The 24,429-nt window shown below is 43.1% G+C and overlaps 1 protein-coding gene across 3 annotated transcripts in view; it reads right to left on the reverse strand.

Annotated features, from left to right (window-relative positions):
- The window catches only part of LOC126248953 (orphan steroid hormone receptor 2-like), a 130,665-nt gene that overhangs the window by 15,752 nt on the left and 90,484 nt on the right, over nt 1-24,429 (reverse strand). The gene's annotated exons all lie outside the window — the stretch shown is intronic.

Below are 24,429 nucleotides of genomic sequence, written 5' to 3' on the forward strand. Positions count from 1 at the left end.
ATTCCCGTTATAACAGTATGGGAGCCTTGGTACAATTAATGTAGTTATACATCAAAAAGGCAGGTGGCGCTTACGCCACGAGAGTTACGCACAGTGGCATATACAGCCAAAATATAAAAATTACATTACTATATTAGTGAAGCTCACAAACGGTATATATGTCAGAACTTTAAAATTGACAATAATGGCTCTCAAGACAGAATTACGAACCCTGGTCCACAATCCAGTTAATACACATTCGCAGGGAACCAACGTTTTAGAGCCAGACAAAATCACATAAGGGCCGATGTAGTGGCAGCCATACATCATGAGAAAACCACATTACATAAAGGGTAGTGAGCTTAAAGATTTGAAAGTGCATCATAGCTTCCTGAGAAAATAGACCACTGAGGTTACCAGCATTAATGTTATACCATAAACAGTACAGGTTTAAAGCCTTCGAAAAATTGTCTACAAGCAAGGTTCTACTGGTCCTTCAGTATATTACCGTCTTTGAGCTCTAGATGTTTAAAAATTTGTAACTCTTCCCACAGATCTAGTCTACGCCCTTTGACTTGTCTGTGTAGGATAACAGTGTCTTCTAACTGTTTAGCCGTATGGTCGGCTATCAAGAGGTGTTCAGCAAAAGTAGAGCTGTGTATATTCGCTCGTTTTTTACCTAATAGGTGTTCTTTATATCTTGTTTTCACAGCTCTGCCTGTTTGACCAATATAATATGAAGGACAGTTATTACAGGTTAGTTTGTAAACACCTGAATTGGAAAACCAATCGCTGGCAATCTCTACTGAATGTACAAGATTTATTTTTAAACTGTTATCTGTAGAGAAGGCGGCGTTACATTTATATTTTATCTTTAGAAGACGTTTAATCCTATACGATATATTACCCAAGAAAGGAATGGAAATATATTTTTTAGCTTCTTTGCTATCAGTGGGGAGGTTGTTGCTCAAAGTCGAACAGTTTTGGGAAGTTTTCTTACTGAACAAGTAATCGATCATATTCTGATTGTACCCATTATTAGCCGCAATCGCTTTGATGACATTCAATTCCTTTTGTTGATCGGCAGGTGATAAAGGAGTAGTTACCATTCAGTGAATGGCAGAATGAAAAAACGCCAGTTTATGAGCTTTTGGATGAGTTGAGTCAGCAGGGATGACATTAACTGAATACGTTTCCTTACGGAAGATATTGAAATTGAAGGAACTATCCTGTATAGAAATTGTTAAATCGAGGAAGTTAAGTTCACCTTTTTCATTCTGAAGTTCTTTTGTGAAGGAAATCTTTTCATGTAAACCATTGAAAGTATTGAAGAGAAGCTCTAACTCATGATCAGTACCATCAAAAGCAATGATAATGTCGTCAACATAACGCGCATAATAGCGGATTTTGTGGCGTAATTCTGAACTTGAACTGAAGAACGTTATTTCCAGGGTGTTGATAAAAACATCTGCTAAAATACCGGCGAGGGGGCTACCCATTGCTAGACCATCTGGTTGCACATACATTTTCGCATTAAACGTGAAATAATTGTATTTTAAAACGACCTTAAGCAAACCAATCAGTTCCGCAATCTCAATTTCACTTAGTTTTTTTATGTTTGAGAAGATTCTTTTTTACAAGGGCTATGGTTTCATCAACCGGGACATTTGTATAAAGACTGACGATGTCAAAGGAAACCAGCCTAGTGTCAGGTGTACATCTTACAGTTTGAATATTGTTAATTAATTCCTTACTATTTTTAACAGAAAAATTATTTTCAAATGTGAAAGCATCTTTAATTTTAAAATGGAGGTGCCTAGCAAGTGTGTGATGTGGACTACCTATTCCATTCACTACAGGGGGAATCGGGTGATTTTGTTTGTACAGTTGAAACTGACTTCTGAGCACGGGTGGTTTCGGGTTCATACTTATAAGCCCTTTCTTTTGGAAGTTATTGAACAGGCTGACAGAACTAGCTAAAGTACGCCGGATTTCATTTTGCAATTCCGTGGTTGGATCTACGGTAACCTCAGTGATGTCATTTTCCTCAAAAAACTTTACAGTCTTTTCTATATATTCATTTTTATAAGCCACAACAGCGGTGTTCCCTTTGTCACTCTTAGTGACTAAGCCGTCGTGTTCTCTAAGCTTACGATTAATGCTTTTTACTATACTATATTCGCCCAACTGCCCATTAGGAAGTAATTTAATTTCTTTTTCTATTATGTTATTACATTCATAGGCACATTTGACTTGCTCAGGTTTCTCTAATTTCAGGGATTCTAAACCGATTTTAAGATCTACAATATGATTACAGATAACTGGATATTTATCGAGTTGAGCAGGCAAATTATATTTATGGCCTTTACATAACAAGTCATTCTCAGCCTGCGTAAAAGTAATATTAGTTTTATTCAGTATTCTTTCGTAAAATTGATGTTTGACACTATTGACTGCTATATTAACATTTTTACTTGTGGTCCTATTACTAAACTTCAACAACTTTCTTTCATGTCTGGCCTTGATTTCTTCTTTACGATTAAAGAGCCATTCATTAATACTATTCCACAGGTGGTCAATTTGGAAATTACAAAGATCTTTAAAGGCTTTAGTAAAAAATAGGTGTATACAGTAGGCTTCACTATTAAGAACATCTTTTTTCTTGTACAAATTCATTGTGCTATCCGAAATGACTGACTGTAGACAATTTTTCGAAGGCTTTAAACCTGTACTGTTTATGGTATAACATTAATGCTGGTAACCTCATTGGTCTATTTTCTCAGGAAGCTATGATGCACTTTCAAATCTTTAAGCTCACTACCCTATATGTAATGTGGTTTTCTCACGATGTATGGCTGCCACTATATCGGTCCTTACGTGATTTTGTCTGGCTCTAAAACGTTGGTTCCCTGCGAATGTGTATTAACTGGATTGTGGACCAGGGTTCGTAATTCTGTCTTAAGAGCCATTATTGTCAATTTTAAAGTTCTGACATATATACCGTTTGTGAGCTTCACTAATATAGTAATGTAATTTTTATATTTTGGCTGTATATGCCACTGTGCGTAACTCTCGTGGCGTAAGCGCCACCTGCCTTTTTGATGTATAACTACATTAATTGTACCAAGGCTCCCATACTGTTATAACGGGAATGTTAAACGCTTTCCTTCTTTTTATTGTTACTTTAAGGACATTATTAATACTGATAATTTACACGTTGCTGTTGTACGCCAATTGGCACATGGTTCGCGCCATGAGCGCCACCTGCCCTGGCCGCAGAGTAACTACGCTGGCCGATTACACTCAGTCGGTTGTGAGCTCTGCAACATCCATGTACTAATTTATATTTACATGACAAACCCTATTTCTAGGGCTATATTTTAATTTTGACAAATGGATCTATGCCGACATTTGTAAAAACGGCGATGGTACATTAGTCCATACTAATGTAAAATTGTAAGTACCAGTCGTCGTTCTCAAATTTTTGTAATGCAAGAGTTCTTTAATTTGTGTTAAAATCTATTCTTGACTTAAGTTTCATACCTTTCCAATGTAAGCTATGATGTTCATTGTCCTTAGGCCACCTTCTGAAGAAGACAAATTTAAATTTGTTGAAACCTAGGTAAAGAATTCTTTATCCATTGCAACTGGTCGGCTGTTTATAATTTTATTATATGAAACTAACAACATATTTTAGCTTTCCGTAATTATGCGAACGTATTTTAATTCATTTGGTAGCTCCCGGCCACAGAAATCCGTTTTGTTTTCATTTAATGTGTGAGCAATAAACGAAGAGGAAACAGCAAAATCACTGGAGACTACCCAGCTCCCCACTACAACTAAGACTGATCTGTGCATCAGGTCCGGATCTACGATATTTCTGAACCAGAGCAATTTAGATAGTGGCGCCCAGCCACACATCTGTAACCAGAAGCGGGAGAATGTACTACTCATACGCGACGCAACTTCGCACGCGCAAGAGCCCACCCACAACTGCTCAAATGAATCTAATGTAAAGAAGCTGTCACGTCACGCTCATCACAGCCAATTTGTTGTTACGAAGCACTGCATATTCTTCCTAAAGCCTTTGATACAATTTGGTTGGCAGACGCTTGTATGAGCACTGTGTTTTGTTGTTGTGTATGGCGCATTTCATTTGTGACTTAAGTTTTATTTTCGTTTTTTTTTTCTCTCGTTCATATTTTGTTGCTGCAGTATTATTCTGCAGAAGCGGGATACAGTAATATCCTTCGTTAGAGTATTGGTTCTTACCAGTCAAAATCATAAAAATTTAACTGGTAACTAAAACAATGAAAAATTCCCGGGTTTTTCCCGGATCTCCCGGGTCGTATACACCCTGTTATCATTCATTTCTGTGACTTTTTCGAAAACTGGTGTAAATTCATTTTAATAACTGATCACGATTTAGATAATACACTTCATCCTCATGTCCTGCTTTCTTGTACTGTCATCACAGAATCGGTGATGTGTGAGTCTACATGTAACTGTTAGGCATGCACGCTCGCACTCGCGCGCGCTCACATGCGGGGCATCATCTTCAAACTCCAGGGGTAGCGAGTCAGGGAGATTACAAGTCCAGCGCAGGGCGCCTAGGTTTGAACAGTCCAGCAAAATGTGGACCACTGTCAAACACGAGCCACACCGACAGTGGGGTGGGTCCTTGTGATGGATATGACCATGGGTCAAGCCATGTATGGCTGATGCAGAGCCGGCAAAGGACGGTAGAGTCCTGCATGGAGGACCCCCACAGATTATTAGTCTCCATTATCACCTATAATTAGTATAGTGAAGACAGAGTGAGCCATTCTGTATTTCAGGCACCTAAAACTTGACAGAGTAATACCAACCAGAGGTCTGTTTTCGGAATACCAATCTTAAGAGTCAGTTTACTGGTAGCCAGTTTGGCGATGCTGTCAGCGAGTTCATTCCCTGTGATCTCAACATGGCCTGGGGTCCAGACGAAGGTCACTGAGCATCCACACTGTTCAACGGCACACAGGGAATCCTGGATAGCAATGACCAAGGGATGGCAAGGGTAGCACTGGTCAAGAACTTGCAAACTGCTCAAGGAGTCACTGTAGATTGGAAACGACCCACCAGTACAGGAACGGATATGCTCAAGAGCACGGGAGCTGGCTACTAACTCCGCAGTGAAAAAATTAACAGCCATCCCCACAATGAGAGCAGTTCAGTATGCCCCACACGAGTATAAGCAAAGCCCACATGACCACAACCATCAAGCCATCAGTGTAGACGACTCATGGACCTGGGGATGTGCGAAGGATCAAGAAAAATTAGTGGTGGAGGGCCTCGGGATGAACAAGTCTTTTGGACCTTGTGATAGATCAAGACAAAGCTGCAGTTGAGGGATGCACCACAGATGTGTACAGGAGTGGGTCCACAGGAGAGGTGGAAGAGGAAACAACTGAAGTTCAGAGAGTATAAACAAGATGTGGATTGCAATCGTAATTCCTGATTAGGGTCGCCGTTGCAGGTGATGAATTACCATGTTTGGAAAGAGGTGATGGTAATTCGGATGCTTAGGGAAGCTGCAAACATGGCTAGCATAATTGCATGGTATCTGATACGCAATGGAGGGACCCCAGCCTCCATGAGTAAGCTGTTCACAGGGCCAATTCAAAAGGCTCCTGTCACAAGTTGAACCCCAGAGTGATGTATAAGACCCAGTATCCACAATGCTGAGAGTGATGCCGAACCCTATGCCAGACTCCCATAATAAAGGCGTGATTGTATCAGGATTCTGTAAAGCAGCAGAAGGGTAGTGCGATCTGCACCCCAGCTAGTGTTACTCTGTCAGAGAAGTGTATTAAGGTGTAGCCATCACTTCCACTTAAGCTGGCAAAGATGGAAAATCCATGTCAACTGGAAATCAATGACCAGTCGTACAAACTGATAAGTCTCCACCACACTGCGTAGTTGGTCATCAAGGCAAAACTTTGGTTGTGTGTGAATGTTACAACATTGACGGAAGTGCATGATATGAGTCTTGGCGACAGAAAATCGAGGGCTATGGGTGAGGGGCCATGCCTGGGCGTTTTGTATGGCGCCTTGCAGTTGACATTCAGTGACACCAACTAGATGAGGAATAGCAGAGGCAAAAGTCATCAACATGATACTAAGGAACCCACAGCTGCTGCCGGACCATCGATGGCAACTAGAAAGAGAGGGGCATTCAGTACAGAGCCCTGCAGGACCCCATTCTCCTGGATATGGGGTGTAATGTAGGAAACACCAAGTTGAACCTGTATCGTACGACATGGTAGGATGTTCTGGATGAAAACCAGGAGCGGACCCTGGAGACTCCACTCATGTAAGGTACCAAGGATGTCATGTTATAAGCCGTTTGCAAATCAAACATGACAACTATAATGTGTTGATGTCAGGCAAAAGCTGTTCAGATGGCAGACTCCAGGTAAACGCAAGTTATCAGTAGTGGAATGGTCTTGGCAAAAACTGCCCTGGGACAGAGACAGAAGACACCAACACTCAAGGAGCCAACACAGCTGCTGGCTCACCATGCATTCAAGAAACTTACAGGGAACACTGGTGAGACTTACTGGGCAATAACTGTCCATCTCTAGAGGATTCGTACCCCGTTTCAGTACTGGGGCAATGATGCTTTCTCGCCACTGCGATGGGAACTCAACCTCGTGCCTGATGTGGTTAAAGATGGCAAGGATATGATGATGACAATCCACCAGTAGGTGCTTGATCATTTGGTTGTGGATGCAGTCTGGACCTGGGGCTGTATCAGGGCAGTGTGCGAGGACACTGATGAATTCTCACTTACTGTATGGAGCATTGTACAGCTCCAGGTGGTGTGTAGTACAAGATAATTGCTTTCATTTCAACCGTTGTTTTAGGATACAAAAGGCAGGTTAATTCTCAGATGCTGATGCTTGAGAGTAGTGCAGAACAAAACGTTCCGCAACAGTGTCTGGTCAGTGTAGACAGTGCCATTCAAGGTAATACCAGGTACACCTGCAGGTATCTGGTATCTATAGACATGTCTGATCTTAGCCCAAACCTGTGAAGGAGGTACATGCTCCAATGGTTGAAACATACTGTTCCCAACATTCTCACTTCAGTCTCTTTATAAGGTGGCAGACCTGGGCACAGAGCTGCTTAAAGGCAATGAGATGCTACATCGGTAAGTGCCACTTATGAAGTTGGAGAGCCTGCCTATGATCTTGAACGTCCTCTGTGTTTCAAGGACCACCAAGGAACTGTCTTCCATCACGGCGGGCACAAGGAAGAGGGGATCCCTAAATCATTTGCCAAAAGAATTGCTGTAGTTATATTCTGGACTACATCATTGATATCTCCGAGTGGCAGGGAGCCAAGGCAGACAGCAGAGGTGAAAGCATCCCTGTCAGTACTGTTGAGAGCCCTTCTGGGCAGGCGTCCAGGGGAGTAACACTGAAGGAGGTACAGGAACATTGAGAAGTGGTCACTACAACACACGTCACCATTGACCCTCTAGGGATGGATGGGAGAAGACAAAGACTGCAAATGGAAATGTCTATGGCCAAGAAGGTTCTGTGTGCCACACTAAAGTGTGTTGGGGGTACCAGTATTCAAGAGGCAAAAGTCAAGTTGTGCCAATATAGTTTCGAGGTCTTTACCATGGCCAATGACCATTGTTCCACCCCACAAAGGGTTACTGATGTTGAAATCACCCAATTTAGGAAAGGTGGAGGAGCTGAGAAACCAGTGAAAATAGTATGTTCTGAGACACTTCACCACTGACATGGAGGTAAATATTGCAGATGGTAATATCCTGAAATGCTCTTATCCAAACAGCCACAGTCTCCAAAGGTGTATTAATAAGCACGAGTTTGCTATACAGACTGTCTAGAACACATTTGCAAACTCCTGACAACCTGTCATACGCAGCATGATTCTTATAATATCCCCAGTATCCACAAAGGCATTGCGTCTGCCTTACTGGAAACCAAGTCTCCTGGACGGCAATGCAGAAGCCAGGTTGTGTGTTAACAGATGTCATAACTCAGCCAAGTGGTGGAAAAACTGCCACAATTCCACTGGAGAAAAATGTCAACGTACAGTGAGGCCATGAAGAGACCAAGGGGGCAGGTTATTCCTTAGGGTCACCTGCTGCCACTGGTTGAGGGGTTATGGCATCAATATATATAGGTTTCGGGTTCCGTTGTGTCTCAGGGGCCACTAGAATCTCTACCTCGGCCTCAGGAGTGGAACAGGTGGGATTTGGTGGCATGGGGGTCACCAGAATGGGCTTCTTCTTGGAGGACTTTTTCTTGCCTTTACTCTCCTAAGAGGATTTTGATGATTGTGTGAGCTTCTCTGAATGAGTTTCGGGTAAAGAGCAAGATCACGAAGCCCTGTGACCAGCAGCCTGGTTTTAGGGCACAAAACTGCTACGGTCATAAGCACCCATTCTGTGGCTTAGTGAAGGGTAAAAAACCAAAATTTAAATCAGCAGGAATGGGAGCGAAACTCAAGGAGGGACTCTAAAAATTGAAGGAAATTTTAGGAAATTGCTATTGAAGGGGGGTGGTTTTCCCTGAAAAGGGTGTCAAATGAATGATGTCATCTCACTTAACACTGATAAACTCAAGGACGCAACCTGTTGGGCATGTGTCATCTGCTAAAAGGGAAGACATCTCAGGCGACAGCTGTAAACAGGTGCATAGCGGATTAAAACAGGGGCACTGAAGTAGAAAGTGTCTAACCGTCCACAGTTGAGAGCAGAGGGACAAAGCGGGGGAGGATTGCCACTTACAAGATGTCGATGGCCAAAAAGACAGAGCCCAATTCAGAGTCTAGTTAAAATTACCCCCTTCTCTGACAAGGCAGGAAGGAAGAAGTCCAAGCACAGGGAAGAGGTTTTATGTTAAGTATTTATTATCAGAAAGTGATGACCGATGTGTGTGCCATAAAAGAGCAACACTACGACATAAAATGCTCTGTAGTTCGGCAAAGGGAAACATGCAAGCCGCGGGCCAAGGAAGAGAGACTGCAGCCTTTGCCGCTACATCGGTTGCTTTGTTTCCGCAGATACCAACATGTCCTAGGACCCAGAGGAATGCCACAGAGATGCCCCCCAAGATGAGCATGTGGATACAGTCCTGAATCCGATGGACCAGATGGTGGACAGGATAAAGTGTTTGGAGGTTGAGAAGAGAGATTAGCGAATCCGTGCATATAATATACTGAATCTGTTTATGGCAATGGATGTATTGGACAGCCTGGAGAACAGTGTAAAGCTCCACAGTAAGAACCGAACTCTGGTCGGGAATCTGAAATCTAATTGGGGGGTCGCCAACAATATAGGCACTCCCAACACCAAAGGCGGTCTTTGAGTCGTCGGTGTAAATAAATGTGGCATCCTCCATTTGTGCGCATAGAACGGCAAATGCCTTGGGAAGCTGACAAAGGTCACAGAGAAGGCACGTCTGGGGGCAAAGCCAAGGTGGCGCCGTACCCCCATTTGTCAAGAAAGTTTTAGGAAATTGGAAGGGAACGTAGCAGTTGATGGTAGTGGACTCCCAGTGGCAGTAGAGAGGAAGGGTGTCCTGCATACCCTAAATCCAAGGAGGTGTCAGAAAAAAGGGCATGGGTCGGATAAGCAGGCAGGGAAGACAGATGACTAGCATAATGACTCAGAAGGACAGTTCGCCGATTGGACAGTGGAGGTTCAGCAGTCTCAGTGTAAAGGCTCTCCACGGGCCTGGTGTAAAAAGCTCCAGATGCTAAACGCAGTCCACAGTGGTGGACAAAGTCTAGATGCCAAAGAACAGATGGCTGTGCAGAGGAGTAAACTATGCTTTCATAGGACAATTTTGAGTGCATGAAGGTGCGAGATAGGCAGAGGAGGACCACTCGGTCCGCTCCCCAGGAGGTACTATGCAGAACATGGGGGGGGACGTTGAGGAATTGCAGACAGTGAGGCGAAAGATATGAAATGTGGGAAGACCAGCACAGTTTTCTGTCAAACTTAAGTCCCAAGACTTTGGTGACATCCGCAAACGGAAGGTCAACAGGGGCCTAGATGTACGGAAGGCAGATAAAACTTCGTATGACACCAAAAATTTACATAAACGGACTTACTGGGAGAAAACTGGAAGTTGGGGGGGGGGGGGGAGGGGGGGGTACATGGTATTGAAAGTGAAAGTGCCACAGCTGTAAGAATAACTTCCGTAACATATGAGTGGCCTGATGGTCAATGCTAGTAAATTGACGGTCATCAAACGTTGCTAGAGAGGAGGAAGTGTCCAATCAGCTTGGGAAAACTGCCATCATCCTGGGCAAATAGATGGCAGTTGTGGCTGTAATCGATGGACACAGGGAAAATGGTCAATCGAGTGTGTATCAGCAAACCATTCAAAAGTGCTGAGCTAGCTGAACAGTACCGCTGGAAAGGTCCAAATGAGAGTAGAATGACGTCGAGCCAGACAAAAATGTAGGTTCCCAAGTGTTGAGGCGAACCAGATCCGCTTGGTGGAATAGGTCAATCAATAGGGAGCCTCTCGGACAAGGACACCGAGATCCCCAAAGCGGGTGATGGGCGTTGAAGTCCCCAACTAGCAAAAAGGGGTCTGGGAGCTGACCAAGGAGATGAAGGAGATCGGTTCTTGCCATTGGTGTGGATGATGGAATGTATATGGTACAAAGACAAGGTGTATCCAGAAAGGGAAAGACATACAATGACAGCTTGGAAGGAACTGTGTAAGGGGATTGGGTGATAATGGATAGTATAATGAAAAAGAATATTAAGTGCCCCGTGTGCCGGAGCACCATCAACAGTTGGGAGATCAAACCGGACTCATTGGGAATGAGGGAAGACAAAGTTATCATGGGGACATAGCTTTGCTTTCTGAAGACAGAAGATGACTGGAGGGTAGGATCATAAGAGGATTGACAATTCATCCTGACTGGAGCGAATTCCGCGGGTATTCCAATGGATAACTGACATAGGTTGGACAGAAAAGGGAAAAATCTCACCACAGTTGCCGTCAGCTCAACGACCGCTGATAGCCAGCGGCCGACAGCGTGGAATGTCATTCAGCCAGAGGCAGAATATCCTGACCCATAGGTTGTTCAGGGGAGGGGGGGGGGGGAAGGGGAGGGGGGCGAGGGGGGTTAGCTCCTGTTGCCAGCGATCGGCTAGTTCATTGGCTGCCAGTGGTGCATCTTGGTGACATGGAAGGTGGCCGAGGGCGTCTACTGCTGGGTGGTGCTGTAGAATGGACACACCGTGGTGGAGAAGGAGAGGAACTTTGTTTCTTATGAGTCTCCTTGGAAGCAGGATGTTGAGATGAGGGAGGAGTTGATGGTTGTGAGGTCTGGGTAGGTAAAAAATCTTCACGGGTAGGCTCTTTTTTGGAAGTCTGGGTGTCTGATTTTGGGGCCCGTGACGTAGCAGGAGCCGATGAAGGTTGAGCCTTAGAAAGGGCGGGTGATAGTGGGGAAGTTGAACGATCTTTGGGCTGGCTGATTTGACGACCGTGGCGCTAAAGGTGAGATCGTAAGTCTGCGTGGCTACCTCCTTAGTAGGTCGAGGACAATGCTATATTTATTTACCTGCTGGTAGCACAGTGGGCTACCTACTGGTGAATAACTTATGAGCAGCAAAAGTAGATGCCATTTTCTTCATTCGGATTTCCTCAATAACTCTATCATCTTTAAAAATAGGGTAATCTCTAGAGCAAGCAGCGTGGTCACCCATACAGTTGATGGACAATCACCCTCAAGGGCATCCCTGCCACACGTAATGCATTTGGCCATATTGGAACACAGCTGGCTGGTACGATTAAACTGTTGACACTGATAGCAACGCGTAGGGTTGGGGATGTAAGGGCAAACTGAAATCATCCCATATTCCGCTTTAATGTTCGATGGAAGTTGAACTCTGTCAAACGTCAAGAAGAGAGTGCCAGTCGGTACCACTTCCTTCCTTTTCAGCCCTTTTCATGAATCAATGTTCAGCCATTACAACTTGATCAGACAGGTAATTTTGAATGTCCTCATTGGATAATCCATCGAGTGATCTTGCGTAAACCAGCCTGTGCAATCAATTTAAAGTAAGGTGTGCTTCCACCTAGGCAGGGAAGGTGTGTAGCAGTAAGCAATTTATGTACCTGGAGGGCACTGTCTGTTTCTAACAACAAGGTGCCATTTTGTAACTGGGAACAAGACTTTACAGGATCTGCAATTGCGTCGACACCTTTCTGAATAATGAAAGGGCTGACTGTAGAGATGTCTTGGCCTTTGTCAGACCAAGAGACAACTAGGAACTTTGGCACTGACAGAAGAATTGTCCGTGGCTGAAACTCATCTAGATTCCTCTTGTGGGCAGAAGTTGTAGAAGTAGAAGAAACCACTGCAAAAGGATCCCCCATGATTACTGGCATCTCCGATGGCACACTCCTTGCTAGTGGGGTTCCTCTCTGAGGGCACTCACATCTTAGGTGTTTGTCCACACCTCAGGTCACACCTCCTGAGAAATGGGCGGAGGGGCCAATCGGCACGTTCCAAAGATACCAGCTCAGGTAATCATCCCTCCCTGGGCCTGGCCTTTACCAGGGGGTACGTATGTGTCCTACTTGTCTACCTGGGGCAGGGAATTACATGTTACCCTATCACCGGTAACACACGGGTTGGCCTTCAGACACGCACAGGGAGGAAAGAAAGAGAAAGGAAGAAACAAAGAAAAGGAAAGAAGAGAAAAATTCTCAAACGCTGCAATGGAGAAGAAAGTAAAGAGAAGGACAAATTAAGGGCAGAGACTTTCCATTAGAGAGATAAAAGAAGAGAAACCATGTCTTACATTGACAAGCGCCCGTCTCCGGACCTAAGCACACAACATACACCCAAAGAGAAGGGGAAGGGGAGGTGTGGGGTGAGGAGAGGAGGGGGGAGGGGCAAAGGATACAGGACAGGGAGGGACGTGAAAAGGTAAGGTATGCACCCTGGAAAAGAAAAGGGAGCTGCACTAGCTCGGGATCCCGTGCTCACCATGCACATATCCACGAAAGAGTTGTGGACCCCATGGGGGTGCACAGGGAGTGTTCGCATGCAGCGTTTGTTCACAATCCCTACAGATGGGGCTAGCGTTGCGACGAGAAGACGTGCCCCAATTTCAAGCACTTGAAGCCCTGGATAAGGGGGAAGGGGGGTAGCCCAACATGCAGTTTCACATCACATTGGTATGCCATTACTACCAAGTTGCATACCGGCCTTAAAAGCCAAGACGAAGGCACCAGTAGCAACCCTTTTGTCCTTGATGACAATGAAGTCCCATACTCCTTGACAGAGCATAGGGGAGCGATGCGGGAGACCCTCACTGCCGTACTAGGCAAGGTCCTAGTGGAGGTGGTTTGCCATTGCCTTCCTCCGACCATAATGGGGATGGATGATGATGATGATGATGATGATGATGAAGACAACACAACACCCAGTCATCTCGAGGCAGGTGAAAACCCCTGACCCTGCCAGGAATTTAACCCGGGACCTGTGCTTGGGAATTGAGAACTCTACCGCGGGACCATGAGCTAGACCTCCTATGTACACAATGGACAATGTGTACAGTCCATCACTCCAGGCTGCAAGTTGGTGCATAGCTCATCACCAGATTGTAAGAGCAGGTCTCTGTGGAAAATGATGTCCTGAACCAAATTCAGACTGTTATGGAGAGTGACAGTCACTGTTATGTTACCCAGAATGTTACAAGTGAGCAGCGCCCATCACTGGGCAGAGGATGCTATTTTTATCAGAACTGATCCATTTTTAATTTTAGAGATGGCAGTCACTTTGCAAAACTTTTCATCTAAGTTCTCTACAAAGAACAAGGGCTTTGTGGCCGAGAAGGAATCACCATCAATCCTTGTATGAACCAAGTATTGTGGTGAGTACTGATCTGCTTGCCGTCTCGCCATACGTTTCTCTCATGGTGTAGCCAGAACGGAACATTTTAAGGTTGTATCTCTTTGTGTTGAAAGACGACTGTTCTTTCATAGAGACTGCTGGAGCTGTGTGGCCACCAGCAGGAGATAACTTCATCCGCTTCATTTGCGGCTGATCCACCATGGTGCCACCAACTCCGAATAGGGACTCCCTCCATGTGTGCCACCCAGCCTCAGCAACAGCTACCTTGCCACCAATCCACTGCTCGGAGTCCCTTTGCCCCAGTCAAAATGAGCACATACTCCTTGGCATGCATGGGGAGTTTTCAGCTCAGGTACAAATAGTGCAATCCCTCCGTGGTCGGGAGGCTACTACCATGCAGGTACTTGACAACCCAACCCACTATGTGGTGGCTACTGTGCTAGGTTTTGGGGGTGTTACAGTATTAAAGGAGGGTGCACTGATGGAAACACACAAAGGTGGAACACACATCGCATTGGGCAATGTTCCTTGCACGATCCACACCTCTGGAGAGTTTTGAAAACTGGTGGCAGGTCAAACCCAACAGTTGGGATCATGTATCTTATTTGATGAAAACTTGTGGAATATGCCACAAGTGGAAACTCAAGGCCCAATCATAAACCAGGTCCAAGCAGGGACGGCACCAAGAAAACCATCCGGTGGAGAGGCAGAAGGAGAAAGGGATAGTGGAAATACAAGCATGCAGCAGGGAAAAGAGGTGATGCTGCAAAGGCTATGATCCCGTTGTAGCCAAGTATATACTCACAAAAGAGTTGCGAGACCCGGGGAAGGGTGGCAGTAGCAGCAATGCCCCAAGTTCTCTGTTGTACTTGTAAACTTGTTCTCCTATCTGTACAGGTAGAGTCCAATTGTATCTTACAATATTCAAATGATGAGCTAATGATTAAATGGCCAGTGGCAGAGACAAGTTTCTGAGGATATGGAGACCGAGTTCAGAGATGACATCACTGGACTCGTTGGCAAGTTTAAGGAGAGTATAAGGAGCTCTATTGGAGACTAGCAGCAGGCGGACTAGGGAATTACTGTGTCACTTGTAGGCTGTCACCAACACCATAACACAAATGTTGTATTGTGTTCAGTGATGAACTGCAGTTCTGCACCATCCCAGACGACTATCATCAGCAAGTATGGTGGCAACCTTTGAGAGGTACAATTTTTCCAATGTTTTGGAGAGAGACAGCAATGTTACTTCTGACATCATGGTGGGGTGAGCCATCGAGTATGACTTAAGATCATGGCTGTTAGTGATCGACGGAACTGTGAAGGTACAGTGGTATGTCACGCACATTCTACATCCTTGTGTGTTACTTCTCATGCAACAGTACTGTAGTACCATTTTTCACAAGGCATGTGTGTCTACAGACTGTGTGATATGGAGGTACTTCTGTTGCCAACAAAATCCCTGATCCACCCCCAGTAGCTCGGACAACAACTCCAACCCAGTGCCAATATACACGATATCAAGGACCAGTTACAATGGCTGAGAGTCGGCTTGCCTAAGGAGAGGGTACAATGGTTTTGTGACACTCTTCTCAACAGTGTCTGTGCATTCATCCAGGCCAGAGAGGGCGAAACATTGTACTGGTAAGTGGGCTCATTCTGCTAAGTTTCTTGGATATTTGACTATGTTATAATCACTACAATGACTTTACATACCATCTCTACGTCGTAGATGTGCCATACTGCTATTGCACACCTTGAAAATGAGTTTCTCCTATCAGTGTTTGTAATGGCACGTGTAAATTGACAGTTGTTGGCAATGTGCCACGAGCAAGTGTCAGTTCCACTACGAGTCTTTCACTCTGCAGTTGACTGTGCACAGGTTCGAAACTTTCTGGTTGGCAAACTATGACTATAAACCAAAACCTTGACTTGGGGATAATGTTTGTATTGACTGAGCTATCTCGGTGTGACTCCCCATCCACTCACAGTTTCACTTTTGGCAATACCTCATTCCTACCTTCCACACACTACAGATGTATAATTGCATTCCTTGTATGACAAACACTCCTGCAAGAAGAGACGTTTTGGAGAACAGTTAGCCACAACCTCTGGGATTATTCCCAGGACGAATCTTTCACTCTGCAGTGGAGTATGCACTCCTTTGAAGCTTCATGGTGTGCACACTGCTGCAGAATGAATGACTCAATCTGGAAATTTCTGTCTTGTTCCAGCTTTGGAGAATTGTCTTCTTCCATAGACATTCTGTAAATATTGTTTCCTCCACTGTTAATCACATCTGCTGAAACATCGTCCCCAGGTGCTTTCCTTCATATCTCAAATGCCAACAAATGAAATGTGTTTTCCACCAAACACTTTGTCTCCTTCATTCCTGTTTCTCTAACCATATTTCCATAATACATATTTTCAGCTTGAACACATTTACAAACTACTTTATTTAATTAAGCACATTCTGTCTGCCTGAAAGTTGCATTCTCTTTCACAGCCACCTCTCAGTCCACTTGAGATATCCCTCTTTTCCCAATCCAATAAAGTTGTTCACACCAGCAGCATCTTTTGTTATCTGTTTAAGCATCTTCCTTAAGTACTTGCCTCTCTCACCGATGTCTAAACAATTATCATTTTTTAATATGCTGAACATGGTGTTTAATTTGAGTTAATGTATCTCCATATTCTTAAATTACCCCTCATGACATATATTTCCTGATGAGTATCCATTTTTACTCTACGTCGTAAAAGTCCACAGTCAGTAGAAACTCGAAATATTTCAACTAGTCCAGCAATTCAGACACAAAAGAAATATTTAACACAACCTGGCTAGAAACAGAGCTGATCCTTCGAAGCACGTCACAACTGATAGAGGGGGATTAGTGAAGCTATTAAATGAAACATTAGGGGAGTATTTTCGTTTGGTCAAACTAACAGACTGCCAGTACCTACTTACTTCAAGGTCAAACTGCGAAACATTTAGTTCAGATGTGGAAAATGCCAAATACTTTATGAATCACAATCTACATATGTGTTACACGTAATAAGAGGAAGCAAAGATTAATTTTGGTCTAATGGTACACCCTCAAAGGAGGTTGCAAAAACATGGAAACTGATACAGAAAACTTGACAGCAACTTGTGCATCCACATGAAAGAGTATGCATGGAGCCTACAAAAATGTTCAATCAGATCTTTTGACAGATGTATCATGACACACTCATAAGTTTTGATCATATGTAATTTCAATGGAGGGATCAAAGCCTTCCATTCAGCATCTCACAGATTCATCTATTCTCGAAACTGAAGACAGTAGACAGAAATATTAAGTTCTGTTTTTAAAAATTTATTCACACATGATGATAATACCATATAAATGATTGACCACCATAAAGACTCACAAATGAGCATTATCAATATAAGCAAGCCTGATATTTAAAAGCAATTAAGACTATTTAAAACAAATAAGGCACCACACCCTGACACTGACAATATTCCAGTACAGAATTAACCCCTTTTCTAGCTCATATTTATAGAGAATCTCTTTTGTGGCAATGGGAAAAAAAGTGCAAATGACTCCTGGTTATGAAAAGGGTAAAATATCAGATGCACATAATTACATACCATGTATCTGTTGCAAGGCCCTAGGGCATATACTAAGCTTATGAAATTCTTTATTCATACATGATATCTTGCAAACAGAAAATGCAGTGAATAGGTAAATCCCTTCTTCTCAGATTTCCGAAAGGTGTTAAGAAAATGTACTGTATCACGGAATACTAACCGAGATACACTCATATAGAGTAGCTTTGCAGATATAATTGTTCTTCTCATGGCATAACAACTTTATGTGGGTCTTAGTCTATTCAACTAAGTTCCACCATTCTGCCCTCTCCAGTGCATTTCTCAACTGTTCTCTGACTCAGAAATTTTGTATCTTCTTCCACATTGTCTACCCACTACTTTTCTGGTTTAAACCTGTCTTCTCCCAGTTGGCCTCTATTCAAAGACCTTTCTAGTCATTCTTCCAGTATCAATCCTAAGCACTGAAGGAGTGACTCCTGGTTTGTGCCAGGCTAATCTTATGATGTTAGCTTCTTGTATGAGGTGGCCCAACTCAACATTCTTTCTAGATTCCCAGGAACCATTGATATGCTGAACTACCCCACTGATCTTGCAGAATTCTCTATTCAAATATCCTGAGCTGCTGCTTATCAGTATTCTTTATCATCAATGTTTAACATCCATTAGGTTACAACTGGTCTGTTCAGGACCCTACATATTTGCAATTTAAACTGTTTATTTAATAACCTGCATTTCGACAGCTGACATCCCTTTCACAACAAAAAAATCCCTACCATACTGCATGGCCACCTGTGGATGGTGTGCCTCAGTAACAAGAACTCCCTCACATAGTACGTTGTGGGTCTCATTCAGCCCTTAACAGACCTAGTCTGCAAACACATCTCCTGTGCCATTTCCCCTTGCAACCCCAATCTTAGCACCACCCCCAAGAACCAGCTACAAAGGAATGCCCCCTTCATTACCCAGTACCACTCTGCACAGGAACAACTTGACCACATCTTTCGCCAGGGCTTTGAATACCTATCATCATGCCCTGGAATGATGGACATACTATCTGAGATCCTTCCCACTGAAGTGGTGTTCCACCATCCAACCTCCCCAACATCCTAGTCCATCCCTACACCACTCCCAACCCCAAACCCTTGCCACACCCTGTGGAAGACCCAGGTGCAAGACCTGCCCAATCCACCCACCCAACATTTCTTATTCCAACTCTGTCACAGGTTTATCCTACCCCATTAGGGGCAATGCCATCTGTGAAAGCAGCCATGTCATTTACGAGCTCTGGTGCAATCATTGCACAGCTTTTTATATTGGTGGACTACCAAACAGCTGTCCACCAGGATGAATGGCCCCCGCCAAACTGTGGCCAAGAGCAAAGTGAACCACCCTTTGGCACAACATGCTTCTGAACATAACTTCTACATCTACATCAATACTCTGCAACTTGCATTTAAGTGCCTGGCAGAGGGTTCATCGAACCACCTTCACAATTCTCTATGATCCTAATCTCGTATAGTGTGTGGAAAGAACAAACACCTATGTTTTTCTGTATGAGCTCTGATTTCCCTTATTTCATCACGGTGATCATTTCTCCCTATGTAGACCGCTGTCAACAAAATATTTTTGCATTTTTCCAAGTTGGTGATTGGAATTTCGTGAGAAGATTCCGCTGCAACGAAAAACACCTTTGTTTTAATGATGTCCATCCCAAATCCTGTATCGTTTCAGTAGTTGCAGAAATGTACATAATAATAATAATATTAATAATAACAATAATAATAATAATAATAATATCAGAGCGATGAATATTATACTAACAGAATTCAGTATGTTATACCTATGCAGAATTTTGAAAAAATGAAAGTAATGATGAGTGTGCCCCAAAGAAACATAACAGAGCCTCTAATGTTCTCAATATGTGTAAACAATTTACCAGGCAGGGCCAGCAACACAGCACAATTGTTCATTAATGGATGCTGTAATCTACAGGAAAGTATTGTTGATGGGCGATAGGGAAATGCAAAATGATTTAGACAAAATTTCCACTACATGTAATGAACTGTAGCTTTTAAATGTGGAGAATACAACTTAATGCCTATGAGAAAGAGAAATAATCCAATTAGAAGGTTAGTGTTAAACATCTTGAGCATTTCACATCGTCCAAGTATTTAGAGGTAATATTAAGAATTAATGTAAACTGGGACAATAACACAAAATCATTTTCAGGAAAGGCAAATGGAAGAAATTAAATATGTTGGAAAGGTACTAGGAATGTACAGTCCATCTACAAAGGAAATTGCGTACAATATGACGGCATTCGGAGTCTTTACCAGCAGGCATTATCATATACATGGAGTAAATTCAGAAAAATGTCACTAGGAATGTAACAGGACAGTATAGCCCTCACTCTGGAAAATTAGATGTGAATACTTGGAAAGAAGGTGACTCAGTTCTCGTGCAGTGTCTTGCGGAATACATATGTAGACGTAAATTTGTTTAAAGTAGTTATATCCTGTATATCTTTATGGTTCAACAACACAAAATCAATTTCATTTTTATTCCATTTGGCCCTTGTCAAGTTTGTTTTCTTCTGGGTGAATATGTTAAGTGTTAATATGCTGCTGTTCTTCGCAAATTCTACGAACATTTAACATGTGTCTTTTCTGCAGTTTTACCCAAAGTTTCAAACTGACAAATTTTTATTTTTTTATCCTACTTCCATGTTTAAGTCCTACATTATTGTTTTGTAGCGAGATTTACCGTAATCTATGTTTCTATAACCCAGAAGTCTTTCACTTTTTCATCAGAATGTGACCACACTGGATGATTTCCTAACAATATATTCCACTTATTTATAAAACAGACCTTGCTAAAATTTATGATTCCTTCATAACTGTCACCTACCAACACTCCACTAAATCCAGAGCAAATCCTTTCCACCAAAATCCTGAGCACCAGTCCTAACCAAATGCCTTACCTTTAGCGCTAAACCCAAATTTAATCACGTTGCACTTGTCCAAGGCCTACTCTCGTTCTCCTGACACCTGCAATGCAAACACTTCTTTGCCATTCTCTCCAGCAAAAGCCAACCTAATATCAACATTGAACCCTGTCTATCCCAGTTTATACTACCATCCAACTGCATGCCTCCACACCCCCCCCCCTTCCCAAAAAAAAAGAAGAAGAAGAAGAAGAAGAAGAAGAAGAAGAAGAACACTCACACCTAACCACCACCTTCAGGTATTCTTCAATTTCACCATTCTACCCCTGATCCCTTCCTCAGAATGTCAACCTTTCAGCAGAAGACAGGACAGTAAAACATAGCCTGAAAACAGATACTGCCCTAATCAACCGACCTGCAGACAAAGGTTTCACCACTGTTGTTATGAATCAAATGGCTACATGGCAGAAAGTCTCTGTCAATTGTCTGACTCTTCTATTTATAAACTCTGCCAGAGTGAACCCATTCCAGAAGTCCAACATATACTCCAATCTCTGCTTAAGGCCTTAGGCCCTTTTCAGATCCTCTCCCCTGAATAATTTCCCGCTTCAGCCCTATTACACCCTGCACACCCACCATCTACATGCTCCACAAAATCCACAAACTCAACAACCCTTGCCACTCCATTGCAATTTGTTATTATGCGCCCACTGAAAAAAATGTTGATCCTCATTAACCAACACCTCCAACTAACTGCCCGAAATACAGCCTCCCATGTCAAACATACCAAACACTTCCTTCACTGACTTTCCACCATTGCCAACCCCTTACCTCCTGGATCCCTGCCAGACACTGTTGACACCACTTCCCAACATCCCTCATACCTACAGTTTTGCTGTTATTGAACACTACCACTCCCAACATCCTTCAGACTCTAAACCACCTAGCTTATTCCTCATACACCTTAATAACTTTATCCCAACACACAAGGAATCCTTCCCTAGCCTCCCAACACCCCTAACCCCTGGTCTGGTTCCGGTTCATTGATGATATCTCTATGATCTGTACTCAGGGCCAAGACAGCCTCTCCTCATTACAACTTCAACACCTTCTGTCCCATCTGCTTTACCTGGTCCTAAGCCCATTGTGTCACCTTCCTGGACATTGACCTTATCCTCTCTAATGGCTCCATCTGCACCTCTGTCCACATTAAAGTCACCAACCCCCAACAATGTCTGCATTTTGACAGCTGCAATACCTTCCATATAAAAAATTCTCCAATGCATCCAGGCCACCTGGGAATGACGTATCTACAGTTACAAGAACCCCCCACCCGCCAGGCCCCCAATCACCCAGTATGCTGAAGGTCTCACCAAAGCCTTCACAGACAGGTCTATCCCCAGACCGAGTTTGCAAACTGGTTTCCTGTGTCGTATACAACCCCCCCCCCCCTCCCCCAAGAAACAGATATAGAGAAATGCCCCTTTTGTCACCCAATACCATCTGAGGCTGGAACAACTGAACCTTTGTCAGGGTTTTGATTATCTCTCATAATACCCTACCAAAGATCCTTCCCACTCAACCTCCACAACATCCTAGTTCATCCCCATGCCACTCCCAATCGCAACCCATAGCCACAGGGATCATATCCCAGTGAAACATCCAGCTGCAGGACCTGCCCAATCCATTCACCCACCACTGCCTATCCTAGTCCTGTCACAGGACTATCCAACCCCATAAGAGGATTGGCCACCTTTGAAAGCAGCCACGTCATATACTAGCTATGCTGCAGTCACTACACAGATTTCTATATTGGTATGACTACCAACCAGCTGTCAAGCAGAATGAATGTCCACCACCAAACTGTGGCCAAATGGACCACCATGTGGTACAACATGCAGCAGAACATAATATTCTTGATTTCAATAGCTACTTCACTACCCAGGCTGTTTGGATCCTGTCTACCACTAGCTTTTCTGAACTGCACAGATGGGAGTTACCCTCACAACACATTCTCTGCACCCAAAATTATCCAGGTCTCAACCTAGATTAACATACTATTCCTACACCATCACCCAACAGTTTCTGCCACCTCTGTCCTACCACCTCCTCCCAATTTACAATCACTCTCTCTCACTGTGTGATGTACTCGACCAATGCACCAACCAGTCTTTTCCCCTTCTCTGCTGCTCTCCTTTTCCCCTCCCTTCTCCTCACAACCCCCCAACCACTGTCCTGCCACCATGTAGACCCTGCATGCACCCCTAGACGGTGTTTATTTCTCTCCCCTCTACTATCCCTTCCCCTTCCCAACCCCTTTGGATGGCTGCTTTTGGTGAATGTGGCACTTGCATTCTGGCTGGAGATAGCAGTCATGTGTGTGATGTGTGCTTGCTTGTATGAATGTGAACTCTCTCTCTCTCTCTCTCTCTCTCTCTCTCTCTCTCTCTCTCTGTGTGTGTGTGTGTGTGTGTGTGTGTGTGTGTGATTTTCTGGAGAAGGTTCTGGCCGGCCGAAAGTTCAATATGTAATAGTCTTTTCATTGTGCCTGTCTGCATCTCAATGTATCATTTTTACGGTGTGTTGCAATCTATCCTTTTCATAACACTGTTTTTAATTTTATTATTTACAAAAAAACCTACACCTGAATTTCCTTCCTGTTCTCTTCCTCTACAATAAAACATAATGCTATTTAGTCTTCCTTTTTTACCATACACCTGATAACTATCTTATATCCTTCTTAACAATATCCTGGATTTTCCATTACATTCCTTTCAAAGTCATTTAACTTATCTTCCAACAGCACTAACTTGTACTGGTATCCTAATGGCCAGCAAATTACTGATCAAAATGAGAAGTTGCAGAAACAGTTCTATTTGTAACATTCATGTTATAGTTTTTCAGACAAAATTTGAGCAGCCCATTCAATCCACCAAGTTCAACGTTCTTCCACAGAGGCTGGATACCAACATTCTTGGAATTTTACTGTGATAGTAGGGTCTTAGACAATCTTACTCATTGAACACTATATTTCAGGGCATGAGTTCAGCAACAATCATGTACAGTGCTAAAACTCAATAGAGGTATGGTCATAGAGGTTTCATTTCAGGGCTGAGTGCTTCTGAATCACAGAATTTTGGAGCAACACAAACTGTACTGTTCATAATTCCAATTTTACAACAAAGTATAATAAAAGTATTTCAGATGATTAAACTGTACAAAATTTCACTATTTAAGAAAGAAAAATGTAAGGCTACTTTAACAGTACGAATTTTACACAATTTGCCTAATCTATTTCAGTCACACATCCTCATGTTCCTGAATGTTAATCTGTTGCACTCTTGTTTGAAGTCAAAGACATAGTACCTGCATGTAACTTAAAGTGTGCATACATTATTGGTTTTCTTGAAACCTGAAATCTGGATAAAAGCTCTGGCTTTTGGCTGTCAATATGATCATCTACACCAGGAGCAACTGACTGTAGTGGCTGCCGTTATGGTAGTTGTGATAGTATGTTGCTCTTAACAAAGATGATGGCAGTGACTGTCAAAAACTTTTACCCACATTTGATGCGTCAAGAACATAATATTTTGGCACACTGCCATTAAACCTATTCCATTTTTGCACATATGAGAAGAAACCCACGATTTTCCAATACACTGGCATCAGAAGGGGACATTCATTATATCCAATTTACTGATCTGCAATTTTAACATTTCATCAGCAATAAAAAAAATTCAGTTGTATTGATAGTACAATATTTAAAATTGAATGTAGGGTAAATTAGCGAAAAAGATTGAAAAAATAATAAAGATAATCAATAACAGGTTTCACCCACACATTGCTTTCATGTGACAATAATGAGGTAGTAACTGTGAGACCAGATGTAATTAGAACTGACTGCTGAAACCTCTAGAGTGAAGATTCTGTCGACTTCATAAAGTAAACATGGGTCAGTCAGATTATGTTTCAAATATGCTTGTTGGAAATAGCTGTCTTGTTA

This window comes from Schistocerca nitens, chromosome 3 (assembly GCF_023898315.1).
Source record: "Schistocerca nitens isolate TAMUIC-IGC-003100 chromosome 3, iqSchNite1.1, whole genome shotgun sequence".
NCBI lineage: Eukaryota > Metazoa > Arthropoda > Insecta > Orthoptera > Acrididae > Schistocerca > Schistocerca nitens.